Genomic DNA, 20,647 nt, shown 5'->3' on the forward strand with positions numbered 1-20,647 from the left:
TTCCAAACAACCAGATCCATTCAGCATCCTCTTTTGCTAAACAGTGACACAACCCAGCATATGGCAGGCTGGACACTGTGTGAAGTGTGGGACCATAGCCAAAGAAAGATCTGGTCTGGTTTAAAAGAGACGTGCTAGTTTTCAGAATTTGAGAGTTAACTAGTGATTTGTCTTTCCATGTGAGAAGAGATCTGGTAGAGTGAAAAAGTTCAAGAACCTTTGGTATCCTTTTGCTCACCCCTAAGACCCCTGCCTCAATCAGAGGTGGAACTGAACTCCAGAAGGCAGGAGTAGAGGCACACATCTTTGTGGGCTTGAAGGCAGCTCTCCTAAGCCTCCACTACAGCAGAGTTCTAGAGAGATCAATTAATCTAATATAAACAAAAAACACTTCCCAAGACCAATGACCAGACTGAGAACCCTGAATGCATGGACATGACACAAACAATAGTGGGGACATTTCAGGATGAAATAGTAGATGTCTACTAGACCTCCCTCTTTACTTCTCAAATATGTAGTTAACGCTAATGGTGCCCGTTATTCCTTTGTAGACATACTTCGTTGAGCTATTATGATAATCAAGTGAAACAGTAAAATAGCACTTTGTCAACTGTAGAGCTCTCTACATATGACAATTTTTTTTTTACCCATAGTGGGCTGCCTAAACGTCCCAAGAGGGAATGCCCATTTCCACCCCTTAGGATGGCCACCATCCTGGAAGTGGTTCCATTGCTGATGCCTGTATTACAAAGAGAGCTTTCTCACTGCAGGTGGGTGGATAAGGTGATAGAGCATGACTTCTCATGAGCCCCAGCTGAATTCCTGGGTCAGCTTCCTCCTTCCCACACCAAGAACTAAGAGCTGAAAGCAGATGATGACACTTGGCTCAATACCCAGAGAGGGGCTCTGAATGTTGTTTTGTCAGACCTGTGAAAAAGTACTCCCTTGCCTCTTGTTCTACCTCTTCGGGCAAGATGACAGAGCTGGTGACTGAAGAATCAACAAGAGGAGGACAATCAGGCCTCTGAGAAACCCTCAGAGAAATCCCAAGGGAAGAAAAAAAAATCCTGGAACAGAATAACACATTAATATTAACTACTTTCTGATTAGCAGCTAATTGTTGCAAATGAGTTTACCAACCTTTTCCCTGACAATTAGAAGAGTGCTGCTATCACAAAGATGTCAAGCCAAGGCACAGATCTGTACTGCACAAACTTGTGATGACGGGACTTCTCCGAAGAGGCCTCAAATACCTGGGTAAGGTGACCATGGACATCCAGAGAGGGTGGCCAGAGAAACTTGCCTTCCGTGGAGCCTTATCTAGTGTACACGTCAGACTGGCTGAACTGGCTGAGCAGGATTTTAGAGATTAGACTTACAGGATAAAGAAGAAAAAATATCCTTCAAGTGAAAAATATCATTTCATCTCAGTACTTACTAACAGTTTGGAATGATCTATGTATTGGTTTTCAGAATTCAAATGGTATATTAAGGTGTCTGAACTTAAGACTATCAAACGATTAGACAATAAATGTAATTGCCTCTTCATTACTAGAGAAAAAAATTTGTCCAGGACGGCTTGGGATAGTCTTTTCAAACTGCAATATAGGTACAGAGCAGTGTAGTGTTCTAGAAGCCAATGCATAAGCATGGCAAATATTTTGGGAACATCAATTTAACCTGATATTTTTTAGGAGGAAGAGATTATTTTCATATCACACACACACACGCACACTAAGGAGAAGAGAACAAAATTTGCTTTTGTTTTTAGGATAAAACATGAGGCCTCAAAGACTTTTTCCCTTGTGCTAAACTACTTTGAACAAGACACAGACTGACACACCGCATGTTTGGGGTCTGCTGTTCATATACAGCCATTACAAGTACTTGGGTGGAAAATTCCAAAGAATTCTGGTGATGTACAGCCCTATGTAAAAGCAGAAGGATAGGCAGTGGAAAGAGCCCCTAGGGTCTTTTATAATCCTAGAAGCTGAAGACAAAAAATACGTAAGAGTTAAATTAATTTTTTGAGCAAACTTTACTTAATAGTTAACATGAGCTTGGCCATATCCTAGACACTGAGTCCTGCAGTTTATGAATTAAACAGGATTGCGGGTTCCTAAAGGGAAAGTAATATCTTCTTGCTTCCCTCTCTTCTTCCTGCCACACCCCCTCCCCACATCTTCCACCCCAGCTTCCAGCTGAAAACGCATTCACTCACTAACTATCTGAACCATTTGTTATTCCAACATTGACCTGGCATCTGTCATCATTTTTTGAAAGAATATGACCCCCAAATATTTTGTCATTTCCTATGATTCACAATGAAATGATGAACGATTACACCCCCTAAGGTCACAGTGTTCATCATCAAAGTCACCTGGTACATGGAGAGCAGTAGAGTCAGAGAGAGGCCAACGCTGAGCTGCAGGCAACAGAAAGTTCTAGGTTCTGCCACCTTGGAGGAGTGACTGAGGCCACAGCCCTTCACTGAAAGACAATGGGTCTTACTTTGTTATTATTAGTTCCCTCTTCTCTCTCTGTGTAGATTAGAAATGTAGTTGGAAGTTTGGCAGGAGTGGGGTTGAGGAGTAATCTTTTGAGGGAAAATGCCTTCTTATGGGGTTTCCAGAGAAGAGAAAATAGGAAAATACAGCCAACAGTAAGAGTCCCTTCCTTCCCAATTCTGCTCAAGATCTTATAGCCACATGTGTCCCTCAAATTAGATAAAACTCCCTACCCTCAGTGATAAAACTCCCTACCCTCAGGTTTCATGATAATAAAAAGGACATTACAAAAAATGATGGCCAGTGTCCTATACAATGCACTCATTATTTAGAATAATTTCCTGGAATATTAGAATCAAAGAGGTAGGGGAAGATTTAAGAAGTTTCCTAAGACATTATATTTTCTTTCCAATAGACAACAACATATATGGTAAGTCAGACAAATCCCTACGATGCCAAGACATAGTTGGAGTTGTGGAGAAATGGTAGCTAACATTTCACTCTATGTTTGCTATGAAGCAATTTAAAAAATTCTAAGACTGAAGCCCCAGAGATGTAAGGCAAAATCCTCTTATTTTGTTGAATAATATAATCCTATTGTCCACTAAATCATTTCACATCAATGGTCATACTGGAGACAATGACTTGGGTTCTAGAATTAGACTGCCCAGTTCCACTACTTCTTACCTATGTGACAACATGTGAAATGACTTAATCTCTTTTTGCCTCAGTTTCCTTAGCTGCAAAATGGGGAAATTCCATAGATTAACCTCACTCAATGAACTGTTGTGAGAGTTAAACGAGGTAATGCATGTAAAGCACTTAGCACAATGCTACAGTGCCAAAACACTAACTATTATGATTACGATTACTGTCAGCAAATTATTTCTCTGAGCTTCCTTAGCAAGCTCCCTTAGTAGCTAAAGAATTCCATGTTAGAGGTAAATGGTACTTCCTTTTTTCTCTTTCCCTTGATGACTAATCTCCTTTCATTTTTTTATTTTAATTATTCTGTGTCAAATATTTTGTCGCTATCATATGCTCAAATCTTTTCAAAAGCTTCCGGGGTATAAGCTATAACTCAAAAAAAATATATCAAGTATCTCACGTATGAGTTCTTAAATGGATTTCTTTTTATGTCTAATTTCTACCCACAGAACAAGAAAGAACTTTTGGATGTGTCTTAATTAGAGTACACAACAAAAGAGAATAGAAGAAAACAGACGCACGTCACGGAATATGATGTATTTGAAATGAATCCGTTATGTCTGTTTGACTCTTCCTCAGCCCTGAGGACACAGCTTTCCGAGTCATACAGCTATTAGGGAAATCCTAGCCCAGGGCCGGCTCCGTGGCTTAGCGGTTAAGTGCGTGCGCTCTGATGCTGGCGGCCCGGGTTCGGATCCCGGGCGCGCCCCAAGGCACCACTTCTCCGTCCAGCGCGAGGCCGAGTCCCACGTACAGCAACTAGAAGGATGTGAACCTATGACATACAACTATCTGCTGGGGCTTTGGGGGGAAAAAAATGAATAAATAAAATCTTTAAAAAAAAAAAAAAAAAAAGAAATCCTAGCCCAAGCTATGAAACAACCCAAAGACCTATCGGCACAAACCCAGTGTTCCTCACCCTCCAAAACGTCCAACTTCAGATGCTGCACCAAACAAGATTATGACAATCACATTTTCTTTTAGGAACATAAAGAGCAACAAGAAAAGATACAAAAGAATTAAACTGTCGGTGCCTACCTACCAAACTCCTTCTCCTGCTAGTCAGCAAACTGATTACATCTCAGGCTGGGCTATTGCCAAACCTGCCGTGTTTAGCAATCCAATTCCTCCTGCTCCTTTGAGCAAGTGGACCTCCAATGTTCAGGAATTTACCTTTGCACAGTAGGATAATTACAGATGATAGGCCAGGCCATGGAACACAGATACAGAATGACATTATTTCCTGCATTTTTAGTCTTTCCTACACCCCCTAATTTTGTCACATCACCCTCTACATTGTCTGCAAATTATTGGTTGTTCTCACTATACTGACTCAGGCAGCTTCTCTTTGCAATCATGTGGCCAGTTAACTCCACTATATGAAGCTACAGGAAATCAAATCCTACTATTTTTTAAACTCATAGATTGGGACACTTTCCCCCTGCATTCCCTCTGTTCTTTCAGTTGAATCCTACCCACCTAGTAGACCCCAGATCCCCATCTACTTTCTCAAAGTGAACCGAAGGCCCTTCCAGTAACAGTATCTGATCTCTGAAGCGCTAGAGAAGTTATTTTCCAGTAACATAAAAATGGGCAAACATGTTTAATATCAGGACTCCAACACTAAAAGAGAATGTATTAAATTCTTCCCTGCTTACATTTCTGTTTGTGTATCTCTGTCATAAAATTTATTGTCAGATTCACTTTGCTCATTCTTTAATTCCTTTTTAATTGTGCTTGGACCACATCTCTTTAACTAAAATATAAGGAATTTGAGAGTAAGTAGGGTCTATGAATTATATTTCTTTTAATAGTCTCAGAGTATTATAGTGTCAGATGTTTAGCAGATCTTCAAAACCAGTTGGCGGAAACCAGATGAATGGAAAGCTTAAATATGTGCCCATTCTACTTTCAGGTGACTAACAAAAATTCAGACGGAAGTCAACTCAGGTGTCTTGAGCAGTGCAATCCCATGTCCTCGTTATCCATTAATAAAATAAGTTCAATGTAATGACATGCTTTTCTTCAGATATTTACTATAATTCTCAGTATCACTCATGAAATGATAAACAACCTACATTCTTCCAAATAAGTATTTTATATATTTTTTCCAATGTATATAAAAAGTTCTTAACCTTGCTTTAAGAGTTACATATATATATATTCTTTTTAACATGCCCATTGTATTTTTTATCCTTATTCTGTGTCTTTATAGATAATAGAAAGTATACACCATTGTTTAAAGACTTTTAGAACTCTACACTTCTGGATAATTATTCATAACATAGGTTTAATCTGGTCAACAGCCAAATCGATCAGCTTGGTCTTTCTTATAAATAACTTCCTTATCCTTGTTTTGTACACGCACACTGTCCATTTTATCAAATCCTAGATGGCTTTAAATTATGACTTAAATCTCCTCAAGGAGCATGGTGTGAAAGTAAGAGTGTGTACTTGGTAGCAATATGACCCTGGGTTTAATCCTAGCTCTGCCTTTTACTGAACTCTACAGTCTTGCGACATTTATCAACCACTGTCTTTGCATATCTGGATAGAATGAGTCTCACTATTCCTCTTCCCTTTCTTGGTCCAAATTGCCTTGGCTAATCTTGGAGTTTCATTCTTTCATATGAATTTTACAATATATTAGTCAGATCCATTGACAAACCTTATTGAGATTTTGACTGAGACTGCATTAATCGATAGAACAATTTTCGGAGAATTGTCATCTTTATTATATTGAACTCTTCCCACCTTCCAACATCATACTTCTCTTTGTTTACTCATGTCTTCTTTTACGTCCTTCAATAGGGTGTTATAATTTTGTTCATAAAGTTTCTATGTCCCTTTCGTTAGAGTTATTTTCAGGTATCCTATAGCTTGGTTTGCTATGAAAACTAGCAGTTTTATTTCTTTCTTTCCAATGGGTGTGTTTTATTTATTCATTTTTTAATATATTATTGGGTCCTCCAACACAGTGCTGGATAGCAGTAATGATAGTGGGCATCTTTATTTTGTTTCTAAATTTAAAGAGAAAGAGTCTCTTTCATTGTTAAATAGAATGCTAAATTTAGATATTTTGTAGATATACTTTATCAGATTAAGGATCTCTTTTCTATTCTTAGTTTGCCAAAGTGTGTTTTTTTAAAATTATGAATGGGTGTTGAATTTTATCAAATGCCTTCTCATATTTGTGAGATGATCAAATCTTTTTTTCCTTTTTAAATCTGTTAATGTGGTGAATAACATTCACAGATTTTTTAATTTTAAAATATCCTTGCATTCTTTGATTTATTTATTTATTTATTTTTCCCTCTTCTCCAGAACAGTTTATATGAAATAGGGTTATATGTTCTTTGATGGTTTGAAAGATTATGCTTGGAACATAGTCTGGTCCAGATGTTATACCTGTTAGTTAGGATAGATGTTTTAAAGAGTTGGTTTTTATGCCTAATCATTATAGGTCTTTTGGGTTTTCTATTTCTAATTGAGTCATTTTTATTAAATTCTATTTTCATAAAACATTTTTTTCAAATATATTGGCATAAAGTAATTCAGGGACTTCTCTTTAAAATTCTACTGCACCAATAGTTGTGCCTTCTCTTCATTTCTAGCATTATTTATTTTTATATTCTGTTTTTTTCTTGAGCAATTTTTCTAGAGGTTAGTCTATTTTATTAAAAGAAATAGATTTTTATTTTGTTGTGTCTCTATTTTCTGATTTATATTTAATCAATTTCTGCTTTTATCATTTTTTCCTCCTTTATTTGGGTTTAATTTCTTTTTATTTTTCTAACTTCTTGAGTTAGATAATTAGCTTATTAATTGACTTTTGAATTTTCTAATATACACATAAAATGATCTGAATTTCACTCTTAGGACCAGTTTAGCCTCATTATATAAATTTTGATATCTACTTTTACTGTCCATTACTTTTTCTTCAACCTAAGAAATATTTTAAATTTTTAATTTCCTAATTTTTTAAAATTATTTTTTCTGTGTTTTTGTTATTTATTGATTTATTTTTTGCACTGTAAATAAGAACTTGGTATGTATATTCTTGATATTTAATCTTGGTATTTGTTGACCCTTGCTATGTGACCTAATATGTGGTTAATATTTAAATATATTCCAAATGTGCTGGAAAAGAATGAGGATCTTTTCATTTGGGGGAGCACAATTCCAGATACCCATGCTATCAAGTTTGCTTATTGTCTTGTCAAATCATGCATACCCTTAGTAATTTTTTAACTGCATGGTCTAGCATGTGATATGAGAATTATGCTAAAAAATATTCCTCAAGTAAAACTGTGGATTTAGTTATTGAAGTACAGTAAGCTTATACTTTATATATTTTGAGGCTATTTTGTTAGGTGTATGCAGCTTTAGGGCTTGTTTGAGCTTCTTGGTGAATTGTTCTTTTAATCATTGTATGGTAACTATCTTTCTCTCATAATAATGCTTTTTGCCTTACAGTCTAATTTATGTGATATTAACAGAGCTACATCAACTTTCTTTTATTAATATTTACTTAGTATATTTTTTCCTTCCTGTTACTTTCAACTTTTCTGTGTTCTTATATCCCAAGTGTGTCTCTCGTGAAGATCATAAAAGCAGGATTCTTTGAAACTGTCTCCTAATTGTCTTTTTTTTTTTAAATAGACTTTATTTTTTAGAGAAGTTTTAGGTTCACAGCAAAATTGAGTGTAAAGTACAGAGATTTCCCATTATCCCTACCCTCACACATGCAGAGCCTCCCCCATTATCAACATCCCCCCAGAGGTACCAGAGGGGTACCTGTGTTACAATTGATGAACCAACATTGATGCATCATTATCACTCAAAGTCCATAGTTTCCATTAAGGTTCACTCTTGGTGTGTACATTCTGTGGGTTTGGACAGAGGTATAATAATGTGTGTTCATCACTATGGTACCATACAGAATGGTTCCACTGCCCTAAACATCTACCTATTCATCCCCTTCTGCATCCTAAACCCTGGCAACCACTGCTCATTTTATTGTCTCCATAGTTTTGACTTTTGCAGACGTCACACAGTTGGAATCATATATGCAGCCTTTTCAGATTGGCTCCTTTCAGTTAGTAATATGCATCTAAGGTTCCTCCACGTCTCTTTATGGCTTAATAGCTCATTTCTTTATAGTGCTAGATAATATTCCACTGTCTGGACGTACCACAGCTTATTTCTCCATTCACCTGAAGGACATCTTGGTTGCTTCTAAGTTTGGGCAATTATGAATAGAGCTGCTATAAACATCCATGTGCAGGTTTTTGTGCAAACATAAGTTTTCAGTTTCTTTGGGTAAATACCAAAGAGTACAATTGCTGGATCATATGGTAAGAGTAAGTCTAGTTTTGTAAGAAATACCAGACCATCTTCCAAAGTTGCTGTACCATTTTGCACTCCCACCACCAATGAATGAGAGTTCCTCTTGCTCTGCATCCTCCCCAGCAATTGGTGTTGTCCATGTTCAGAATTTCGGCCATTCTAATAGATGTACAGTGGTATTTTATCGTTGTTTTAATTTGCATTTCCCTTATGACATATGATGTGTAGCATCTCTTCACATGCTTACTTCTCCTCTGTATATCTTCTTTGATCAGGTGTCTGTTAAGGTCTTTGACCCATTTTTTTTTATCAGGTTGTTTCTTAATTGTCTTTCAATTTGTTTATATGCATTGTATCAATAAATTTGGACTTATTATCACCATGTTATTTGTGTCTTCTATTTGTCATACTTTTTCTATCTTATTGTTTTATGCCTTCTTTTATACTGATCAAGTTTGCTTTATTTCCCTCTTTTCCTTCCACTGATCTGGAAGTGATATATTCTATTTCTATTTTAGTCCTTATCCTTCAAAATTTAACAAACATACTTAAGTGAACAATCTAACATTAATGTTTCTATCCTTCTCTTGAAAAACATAATGATCTTAGAAAACTGATTATCCCTTCCCACTTTACAATGTTATTATTTTCTAGAATTTTAGTTCTACCTTGCTTTTAATCCTTCACCCGTATTAATTATTGTTGTTATTATTAAGTTTTGCATTTAATCTTCATTTAGATTTACATACATATTTGTTAATTTCTTTGCTCACCATTACTTCTTGCACCCCATTCCTTCTTAAAGTTTCCTTCTTTTTAAGGTAATTCATTTGATGAGAGTCTGAGTAATCAGTTCTCTCAGTTTTTGTTTTTCTGCAAATGTCTTTATTTTGTTCTCATTTAAATAATAATTTATCTAAATAGAGAATTCTAGAATGACTATTACTGGTAACATGTTTTGAAGGTATTATTTCACTCTTTTCTGATCACTAATGATTTTATTGTGAATTCTGCTAATTGATTTTATTCTTTGTAACATATCAATCTTTCCTCTCTTGTTGCTATTAAGACCTTTTTCTTTGTCTTTGTTGTTTTGCAATTTCACTACAATATGTTTATATGCAGATTTATTTTTTGTTTTCCTACTCAAGACCCATGGGGTTTTTCAAAACGAGGATTCATCTTGCTAATCAAACCTGGAAAATTCTCAACCATGATTTCTTTGAATGTTGCCCATTCTCTATTCTCTCTATTTTTCTCAGAAATCCTATTAGCTTTACTTTGGATTTTCTTATTCTATCCTCCATGACTCTTACCCTGTCATTCACATTTTCATTTCTTTCACTCAGTGTTTTAGTCTTGTTAATTTTCTCAGCTCTGTTTTCTAGTTCATTAAATTTCTTCAGCTGTGTGTAATCTGCTACTTACCCAGTATATTTTGTTTTAAATTCAGTGAAAAATCTTCAATATATAGAAATCTTATTTGTTATATTTTTCGTATTTCCCTTATTCTTTTAAATGACATCTTACTCTTTCCTTTTGGCTTCTAAATCTTTGTTTAATCTCTTTAATAATTTTAGCTATACTTTTGTGAATGTCTCTTTCAGACAATTTGTCTCTTATCTCAAGTTTTGTGGTTGCTAATCCTTTAGCCAGCCTTACAAATTAATTATCTGCTGCCTTGTGTTTATGGTAGATAATTTCCCAGTGTGTTTTGGGACTTTTTATTGGGAAGTCATTTTAAGCAAGGATTGTTTTTCCTAAGGGAATCTTGACTCCCTTTCCTAAGGGAGTCTGGGTAGTTGAAGTGTTGCACCCAGACAGTTTGGTATTTTCTGCCTGCTTTCACCCCACGAATATCATCCACATGGGAACAACTTTTTTATTAATTTTTCCGCCTAGCATTTGAAGTACTACTTAGGTAGGATAAATTTGGGCTTCAATCCCATTAAAGGCAAATGGGAACATTTCTTTTAATCTACTCAAAACCAGAAAAGAAATAAACATCTTGCATTTCTCCCAAGCCAAGTGGTGAATCCATTTAGCCCCCTTTTCTTGGGGTAGCAGTCCTTCAAGGTTCCCATCTTGTGTCAGTAATCTCAGTACGCATTTCCCACCTTCTGTGGGATCTCTTTGGGTCACATATCTCGCCTTCTATCCCTGGGAAGACATTCAAACCTAAGCTTTATTCTTCCCTCCACACTTTGTAACCCAATCAGCCATGGCTTAAATGGAAGACAATTCCTCTAGCTTTTAGCTCCCTCTCTATCTCTGGCTCACCAGAATTTCTATACCTTTCTTCTAAGTTCGAACATACATTTAACAAAATTATATTTCACCCAGCATCCCTAGATGTCTGTTATGGACTAAATTGTGTCCCTACAAAATTCATGTGTTGAAGTCCTAAGCCCTAGCCTCTAACCTCAGAATGTGACTGTATTTGGAAATAGGGCCTTTAAAGAGGTGATGAAGTCAAAACGAGGCCATTAAGGTGGGCCCTAATCCAATCTGACTGGTGTCCTTATAAGAAGAGGAAATTCAAAAACACAAAAAAAGACACCAGGGGTGTGAATGCATAGAGAAAAGACCATGTGAGGACAGAGGGAGAAGGTGGCCATCTGCAGGCCAAGGAGAGAGGCCTCAGAGGAAACTAAATCTGCTGACACCTTGATCTTGGACTTCAGTCTCCAGAACTGTGAAAAAATAAACTTTTGTTGTTTAAGCTATTCCGTCTGTAGTATTTTGTTACAACAGCCCTAGCAAACTAATACAGTGTTTTAGTACAAGAGTCTGCACCCTAGTCTACTCTGGTATTTTTTCAGAAATTGTTTAATTTTTTAAATCAATCCTCTCATTCTCCCTGTTTCCAACCCTAATATTTAGTGCATTTTTCTACACAAAGAAAATGCCTTATAGAAGCTTCATATGTTTTTAAAAAACAAACAGTTGGTGAGGAAAGACAGTTTTAAAAAATTGGTATCACAGAAAGATAGTTTAAAAAAATTGGTATCACAGTAAGGTAAATGGGATGGGGTAAAACAACTGCAAATTGCAATTTCAAATTCTCCCTGAGTTCTGACTATTTGAAGAGACTGGAATAGTCAGACTGTGGACTGACTTGTAGAGCTGGAAGAGAGTATTTCTGCCTTGGAGAGGTACTGAATTATTCCAGTTTCCTAGAAAGTCTCTCTATATCTATACTACTCAGGCCGTACCCAGGCAGCCCAAACTTTGCGGGTATTCAACCCTCAAAGGGGAAATTACTCATTCTGTCTATCACACTAGGCATGCTGTCAATCACCAAAACAAAAATACTGTATTACCTGTGAAAACTCACACCACTTAGAGAAGCCATTGGATCTGTGGTCTGTTTTCTGCTAGGGATTGCTTAGGAAAGAGCAAGTGATCTCCCAATGAAGTCAGGAATGGATAAGACTGAAAACTAAATGGAATAGGGGAAGAGAGCAAACTCTAGGGCCAGATTGTCTGAGTTTAAATCCTAGCTTTGTCATTTGCTAACTGTGCAACCTTGAGCAAGTTACTTAACCTCTCTGTGCCTTAGTTGTCTCATAGGACTGATACTAGTACTTACCTCATAAAGTTGTTACAAATTAAATGAGTTAATATTTGTAAAGCACTTTTAACAGTTCCTTGCATATAGCAAATGCTATATAAATTCTTGTCAATAAAGTAAATACATATATTTAATTAATTTTCTTTCCATGAGAGAGAAATGAACCCAAGAAATGTTTGCTGAATTGAAATGAATCAAACAGTTGCTTGAAACTCTGGGTAGGATTAGATTACAAAACCAACATAGTGAAATCATAAAGAATTAACCCGTCTGTAGTTTTCTAAGGTTAAACATGGAAACAGCACTAATTCAATTTATTGAAAACAGCTACAGCCTGAAGCAGCAAAAATTTCCACATCTTCTGATAACAGGGCTTCATGAGGCAGGAATATTTAGGAAGGTCACAAAATGCTTCACAAACATGGTTGGGATTTCACCGCCTCGCTGCTCGAGTCTTCACCTGTCCAAAATTAACCTGGCCAGCCTGCAGGAGAATTCTCTGACCTGGGTGTGCTGTGTGCCAAGGGAAAGTACTCGTTTGTTTGTTTAGTGTCCTTCTCTTGTTTCTCTCCAGGACACCTCCAAGGGGAGGAGAGCAGTACTTCGAATTGTATAATTTGAAGACATAAATTACCCAAAAGCTTTGGGATGGGGAATGAAATATTTAAATCATCCTTGAAAACGTATTGTCAAGTGTAAAGAAAATAGAAAAGTTACAATGGAAGACAGAGGAAATTCTGGCAACTCAGAGCTCTGCCCCTCCAGCCCATCACAACGTTTCCATCTGCTGCTTATCCAAGCTGGCTCTAGGAACTATTTTCCCCCAGCTTTGGCTGGCCAATCAGTTGTCCTCTAATGAGTATTTGACCAAATTGTCTTCACTTGGAAATATGTGAGAAAAGAACTCTCTACTGAGAAGCTTACCATCCAACGGGCAAGAGTCACCTAGCAGATGCACAAAACGTCAGAGTTAGAGAAGATCTGTGCCAACTCCCAGGGCTGGAAATCATCAATCTATATCCATGCAGGGATTTTTATCTCTCACTGATGATGTTTTGAATTCCAAGCACCAGATTTTGGGTTATTACACAAAATTTTATTTAATTGAAGAATGGTCATAGATCGAATCACTGGCCTATTCTCTGGTTTGAATAAGAATGAGAAAAATAGTTATTTATGCACATTCCTCTGTAAAAAATGAGAGACTGTGGTAAGAGTTTGTAAAGGTAAAAAATACACTGAGTATACAAAATTCTTGACATTTATTTTTTAAACCACTTTCTTGAGGTATGAGTGACATACAAAAAGTTATACATACTTAATGTACACAACTTGATGAGTTTGGAGATTAGTTTACATTCATGAAACCATCACCACAATCTATGCCATAAACACTGCTATAAAATTCTTGATATTTAGACTTACAAATTCTCACACATTACTTGGTGGTGACTTTTGTATTAGGTTATAGATTTATTCATATAATGCAGTCACTTTTAAAAAATTTTTATATTTGAGGTCATATTGGCTTATAACATTGTGTAATTTCAGGTATACATCATTATATATCAGTTTCTATATAGACTGCATCTTGCTCAGCCACAATAGTCTAGTTTTTATCCATCACCATCCATATGTGCCCCTTTACCCCTTTCACCCTCCCCCCACCCCCTTCTCCTCCGGTAACCACCAATATGTTCTCCTTATCCACGTAGCACAATCACTTTTGTAATAAATTTATCCTAAGTTTTCTTGTCAAGGTAGATAATTTTATAGAGAGGTTCTAGAAATTATGCAACATGACTTGGGAGGGAAATATTCATAAGATATTACATTAAATGGCTGGGTGCCTGTCTATATAGTTCACCTTTGTGTTCTTCACTCAAAAAGAAAACTAGCAGAACAAAATCTAATCATCCCTTTTGTTTGATTGTTTTCAGACTAAATGTGGAGTATATTACATTAAAACCTACAGAGGGAGGTCTCATTGACCTGGCTGTCTTGCTGAGCCATTACTTACAAATCTCTAATAGAGATAAGGTTTTTGACAGACGCTGATGACTTCAGAATTCAGATGACACTGTTTTTAGAAATTTAGGAGGGGGATAGTAATATGATTACCTCTGATTTCAAGCCATTATCCTACAACTGGGCCATGATGGGTGCTAGGGCCATGAGGTTTGTTGCATATAGAAGAGCCCAAGGCAGTCACGTGGAACCTTGAGCAGGATGAGCAAGAGGGAGAAGCCAGTCAGGGGCGAGAAGAGGATGGAGGAGACAGAAAGACAAAGTAGAGGTGAGCGATGCCTCTGTCTGGGAGACAAGAGGGACTTCTCCCAACTACCCAGTGTCCACCCACAAAGGATGCAACTTTCCCTTGTTACCTGCCCTTGAATGCTGTGAAATTGTTTACATTGCCTTTATAATCCAGAGCAGATTAAGGCTTTCAGAGGCCCCCAGCCTGAATAATATTACAAGTCCCCCTCCCCCTACTATGAAATTAAAAGTAAAAACACTTTTAATGCAAAAATTGCAATTCTCATACTGGTGCTAAAAGTACAGGAGTTTCTTTCAAAATGTTCCCACTGTGAAATTCAGGTAAGTTTGTCACAACTGAAAAACTCTCATTTCTTTGGCTACTATCACTTCTCTGGTGTCCAGCATGGGTTTATTCAAAAGACAAAGGAAAGTAAGAAGGGAAGAGAAGGGGAGGGGAGAAGAGAGGTGGGTAGGGGAGGGGAGGAGAGGGCAGGGGGAAGATGTACGGAATTGAGGTTGTTTACTCCCTATTTATTTGATAAGGTCTTAAAAATTTCAGTGATAAATTGCATGTCATTTTTTCAATGTCTACTCCTCCAGAAATTACTTTAAAACTGTCCTTTCCAAACACAACCTGCCAGAGAAAAGCAAGTAAGACAGCTCAGTTCCACAAGGGAGGGGATCATGTACATGATGCCTGAGCACTGATCAGAATGAGCTACAGTCAGTACATAACAGAAATTTGCTAAGTAAATAAATGGGAGCAAGAAGATTCTGTTTATTTTAAATTAATAATGTAACTTAGACATGAAAACAAAAAATTGTAGTCAACCAGTTGTTTTGTCTCAAATAAATAGTCGCACTCCAGTGGCTTTCCTGATATTTTCATTGAACTGACATTTTTACAGGTTGAATTGGCTAACGTATCTTTTCTTTTCCTATGAAAGAACAGAAGGGGCTGCCTGCTCTGTCCACATCTTACTTTGCCTTGCCCATAGTTTTTTTTTAACCGAGAACCATTTTCTTACGGCACAAGGAACTTGACCTTATTTTCAAGGTCCCGGAGCAGTGAGCTGGTGCTGAATGGCGAGGTCAGAATATTGCACACCTGAAGCTCTGTTCGATCAGTCTTGCAGAGCACAGCCTGCTCTGTTCATCAGCCTGACGGCCGAGATCCCTCCACTACATGAAGGAGGAGCTCAGAGGTAACATGCTTGGCACCAGCCTGCCTTCCTTGCCTTTGTGGCCACTCCTTTCCTGGAGTCAGAACACGATGAGAATTTGGACTCTGTTACTTACCAACCAGGTAACCTTGGGCAAATCTTTGCTTCTCTGAGCCTCAGAGCCCACATCCTAAGTGAAAGTAATCACACCAACCTCATCGCCCTGTTTGAAGATTATATAATAGTAAATCCCTAATGCTCATAACCTGGAATATGGCCAGTGTTCATTAAATGATACTTATCTTTTTCCCTTTTGCCTCTTTTTCCACCTATTTAGTCATCTAAGTAGTGCTAAAGAGAAAGCCAGAAACATGGACTGCCGTTAGCTCCCCAAAGCCTCCCTATTATAAAGTATCCCACTCAATCATTGCCAAAACACCACTTTCTTCCTTCTCAAGATGGAGGCAGCTAGATGAATTTCTCAGTAACCTCTGAGAGCAATTTTATAGATTTTTCCATGTTTGCTCAGGCACAGGAGAAACTAGACCTGAGTTCTTGGTGCCTAGGTGTTCTATTACTGACTTGCAAAGATGACAGTAGACATCAGGAAATAAAATGCTCATCCTAAGAACGATTAAAGCGGTATGAGTGCAGCATGTCTCATCTCGGTTGATCTAATCAGAACCCTCAGAGTAGGGAGAGAAAATTGCTGTAATACCAAGTAATACATTAAAACCTTGTGAATCAATTCTTCAATGCATAGAAACAAAAACATGAAATGACTTCTTTCCCTTGAGGTAATATGGTTTTTCCCCCCTCCTCTAATCTCCTTCCATTAAAAGCCTAGGGATGGGAAGGGAAAAAGAACGGGTCACTTGTGTAGCTGTGATGTGATATGATCTGATTGGAGCCCATGGGATGGAGCGTTTCAGCACAAATGGCACGTGCATTGCAAACACATTCAGCAGCAGCACCAGAGCCATTCACTCCTCTCCCTCTGCACAGGGAAACAGCAGGAGACGCGCACACAGCCACTGAAGAAATAGGTAAGAGGGGAGAAGTATAAATTTCATAAAATAAATGTCATAAGATAAATGTCATGAGGATGTAATGTTCAGCATAGGGAATATAGTCGGTGATATTCTAATAACTCTGTATGATGATAGATGGTTACTAGTCTTATCAGGGTGACCACTTTGGAATGTAAATAACATCAAATCACTATGTTGTTGTACATCTGAAACTAATACAATATTGTATGTCAACATACTTCAACAAAAAATTATAACAAAATAAGGGGCTGGCCCTGCGGCCTAGTCGTTGAGTTTGGCATGCTCTGCTTTGGCGGCCCAGGTTCGGTTCCTGGGTGTGGACATACACCACTTTTGGTGGCCATTCTGCGGTGGTGACCCACATACAAAATAGAGGAAGATTGGCACAGATGTTAGCTCAGGGTGAATCTTCCTGAACAACAATAACAAAAAAATTATGATAAAATAAGAAAGATCCTGGGGGCTACTTTCCAAAAGCTGTGAATTCTCATGGTTCTACACATCTTTGCTTACCTCCATTTGCCCTTGTGAATGCTGCCCAAGTTGCTATATTACAAAGCACCCCAAGTTTGCTTTTTATGTGTGATTTTGGGCAAGTCACTTGACCTCTCATTCATTTATTAATTCATTCAATGATATTTATTGAGTATCTTCTACATGCCAAACACTGTGCTAGGTGCTGGGGATATGATGGTGAGTAAAAGCAGACCTGGACCCTCTCCTCACTAGTAATGAAGAGATGGGTATTAATAACATATAATTGCAATAGGGACAATGGCTAATAATAGAAAGTTCTGACCTAGTGAAGGAGGTCAGGGAGCCCAGCTTGGTGACCAGATTGCAGCCTGGATTCTATTCTCCACTCACCCCCTCAGTCACATGCGTTATGCAGGGCACAATGAGCAGAGAGGCCATGTATCCAATCCTGTGGTATGAAATCTTGTAAAAGCAGAGTAAGAACACAAGCAATGGGGTGATTTCAAAGGCACCAAGACTCTGAGTTATGCAGGGGTCAATCTTCAAATGGGCCTGGAAAGATGGGTAGAATTTTTGTGGGTGGAAATAACATGATGAAAGGGGAAGAGGCAAGTATTGCACAGAAAGTGGGAAAACAATTATCAAGGACCTGGGTAAAGTGAGCCTGGGGAGAGTGGGGGCAGGAAGGATTGTGTCTAGAAGGCTCCTGGGGTGGTGCCTGGAGCTGGTGTTAGCAGATATGTAGAGGACTAGGAGAAAGTAGGTAGGATTGGAATTGGTGAAAGGGAAGGAAAGAGGTCTAATGTTTTGTTTTTCTTTTTTTTTTTTTTTTAGATTTTATTTATTTATTTTTTACCCCCAAAGCCCCAGTAGGTAGTTGAATGTCATAGCTGCACATCCTTCTAGCTGCTGTTTGTGGGACACGGCCTCAGCATGGCCAGAGAAGCGGTACGTCGGTGCGCTCCTGGGATCTGAACCCGGGCCGCCAGCAGCGGAGCGCGTGCACTTAACCGCTAAACCACGGGCCCGGCCCTGTTTTTCTAAATGAAAATAGCTTCATAGATTTTTTTTCTCTTAATTTTAATGGTAGTACACACTCATGATAAAACATTTCCAGCAGTACAAAAAATATATGAAGAAAACAAAATTCATATAATGCCACTCCTCAAAGAATTATCTATTGGCATTTTGGCATATAAGATTTCAGATATTTTTCTTTGCATACAGGCATGCATCCACATGTACAAAGGCACATATGATTTTAAGTGATATCATACTGAGAATATTATTGTGAAACCTGCCTTTGCACTTTTTGATATGCCCTGGGCATTTCTCCAATTTAACAAGTGTACAACTTTGTCATCATTTTCATGAAGATGGTGATGCCACTGTACGGTTGCGCTGTAATTTATATAACTAGTCCCACGTTGATGGATATTATTTTCCAAATTTTGACTATTATAAGTAACCTTCTAATAAACATCCTTAGAGAAGCCAGAGTATGCAAAAAAATGTCAACCTGCCTTTGAAACCCAAGATTAGTGTCTGGTTGTAGCATCTGATTGTTGAGGTTCATTGGCTACCACTCACATGGACACTGGTCAGCTGCGGTGTGGAAGCAGAGGGATGTAGTGGTAAGAGCACTGGGCTGGATGGTCGAGATTTTGAGAACTCAAAGTCTCAGCTCTTGCCTGAGAAACTTTAGAAAAGTCACCTGGCCTCTGTGAAGCTGAATTTCCTCATATGTAAATGAGGCAGGGGGTAGGGTGTTGGCATGTGCAGGAGGGGAAGACCTTTAGATTAGATAGCACTTGCCAAAACACGCATTCTGAGCAAAGTTAGTAGGTGTTCCTTTGTAAACATAATGGCTCTGTTGCAAAATAAATTTCAAAACACTGGATAAAGTTTGGAAAATCAATTTATGGAGACTAGTTACAGGAGCAGAGGTTCTTACTCAGAATTTAGCAGAGAAAGGAGACTCTCTTTCTCCCATGAAGAAATGAGAATGATCATTCAGCATCATTTGCAAGTTATTACACAGAACCCTTTGTGGCCTCACGGTCTTTGAAGTCATTCTATGCTACCTGCTGGATGGTGTCTCTGCATCTGATAACCTGATCTACCCTGTGGATACCACTGCATCCTAACACATTGGTTGAGAGTGAGAAGTTCTTGATGTATCTTCTGAGGAAAGGACAAATATTGAAAGAGTAGTCTGAATGATATTCAGGAAGCATGCACCAGGTAAGATGTGCTGTCGTCTATTCAGATTAATTAGGTATCCATTCTTACTGAATGCCTGATACACATTTTGAATGTTACAACTGATTAGACTCATAAATGTCAATCCTAAAAGCTACCTTAGCAATTATCTAGGATAGCATTTCCTAAGATATGTATCACAGAGCACTATCCCCGTAAATGCCCACTAATACGAGGCATTGTTTAAGAGAATGGGATCTATTATAAAACTGAGCTGGGTTCAAATCCCAGCTTCATCTCTTACTAGCTGTGTGATCATTTGCAAGTTACTTAATGTCTCTAAGCCTTGGTTGACTTATCTCAAACCTGAGACTTGGTTAAATAGTTAAATTACACAAAGTTCAGAGTTTGCTACTTAATTTGTTCAATAAACATTAGCTATTACTATTACTGAATTATTTGAAAAGTTCTTATTAGGCATCTCTTTGTAACAGTCTTAGCAGGCATTCTACTAAGAAATTCCAGCAGTAGAAGGTTGTGACCCTCCAATACTACCTACCATGAGACGCAGCCATGAAATCATTCAATTCAATACTACCACCACTAGCTAAGCACTTGCTTAGCAGGTGCACAGCTAAAGGGTTTAAAAGGCCAAATTCAGAGCTTGCAGAAAGTACAAAACTACTTCACACTTCTGTGAGCTGTACTGGACAAATGATATAAACCCACTTCAGAATAGACTTTTCAAAACCAAACTTAAAGTATTGAAAGCCAAAATAATTTATCTATAGAATTCAACTAAAGTTCAGTTATTTTATTTCATGGATTCTGTACTTTGGGATATTTAGTATAGTCAAAGAAAAAGTGTGAACTTAAAAGAAAGTGTCACTTCAGTTCTTTCTGAAAACTCTTTTACTTAAGCATCATATGGGCAAGCTTTGTTACAGAATCTCATGAGGTTAGAAAGGGGAGTGATATAAAATCTGACCTTCTGACTGAAAATGACCAATTTTCTCTTTAAAAACTTGCTATATTTTTCTCTTTTATCTTTCATTTAATACACTCACTCTAGCGGGAATTTAAAGATACAATTAAATCAGAAGACATCACCCCTGTCTTTGTGGAGCTTATAACCTAAATAAAGTGACAACATAGATGACACTAACAGAAACATGAAATACTGACACATCAAGCCCCCTGGAAAGGGCTATGAGCTAGTCAGATAGAGGCTCTGGCCACAATAAACTTTCATTCTATTAAGTGGTGGTAAACACTTAGCAAATAAACAAGTAAATGTTTAAAAAAAGGTAATTTTCAGAAAATATTCAGTATTACAGAAGACCATAATGACCAAGT

General features: G+C 37.6%; 1 protein-coding gene and 1 long non-coding RNA gene across 2 annotated transcripts in view; one reads left to right on the top strand and one right to left on the bottom strand.

The window, feature by feature from the left end:
* The window catches only part of LOC147914607 (uncharacterized), a 39,880-nt gene extending 34,889 nt beyond the window's left edge, over window positions 1-4,991 (top strand). The window contains exon 3 of the long non-coding RNA XR_015555100.1: window positions 3,665-4,991. This is a non-coding gene — a long non-coding RNA (uncharacterized LOC147914607). The remainder of the gene's footprint in view (window positions 1-3,664) is intronic.
* Window positions 1-20,647, bottom strand: part of PLCXD3 (phosphatidylinositol specific phospholipase C X domain containing 3) — a 166,818-nt gene that overhangs the window by 80,722 nt on the left and 65,449 nt on the right. The window lies entirely within an intron of this gene.

Source organism: Ceratotherium simum, chromosome 18 (genome assembly GCF_057802395.1).
Source record: "Ceratotherium simum simum isolate JZ-2026a chromosome 18, ASM5780239v1, whole genome shotgun sequence".
Classification (NCBI taxonomy): Eukaryota; Metazoa; Chordata; class Mammalia; order Perissodactyla; family Rhinocerotidae; genus Ceratotherium; species Ceratotherium simum.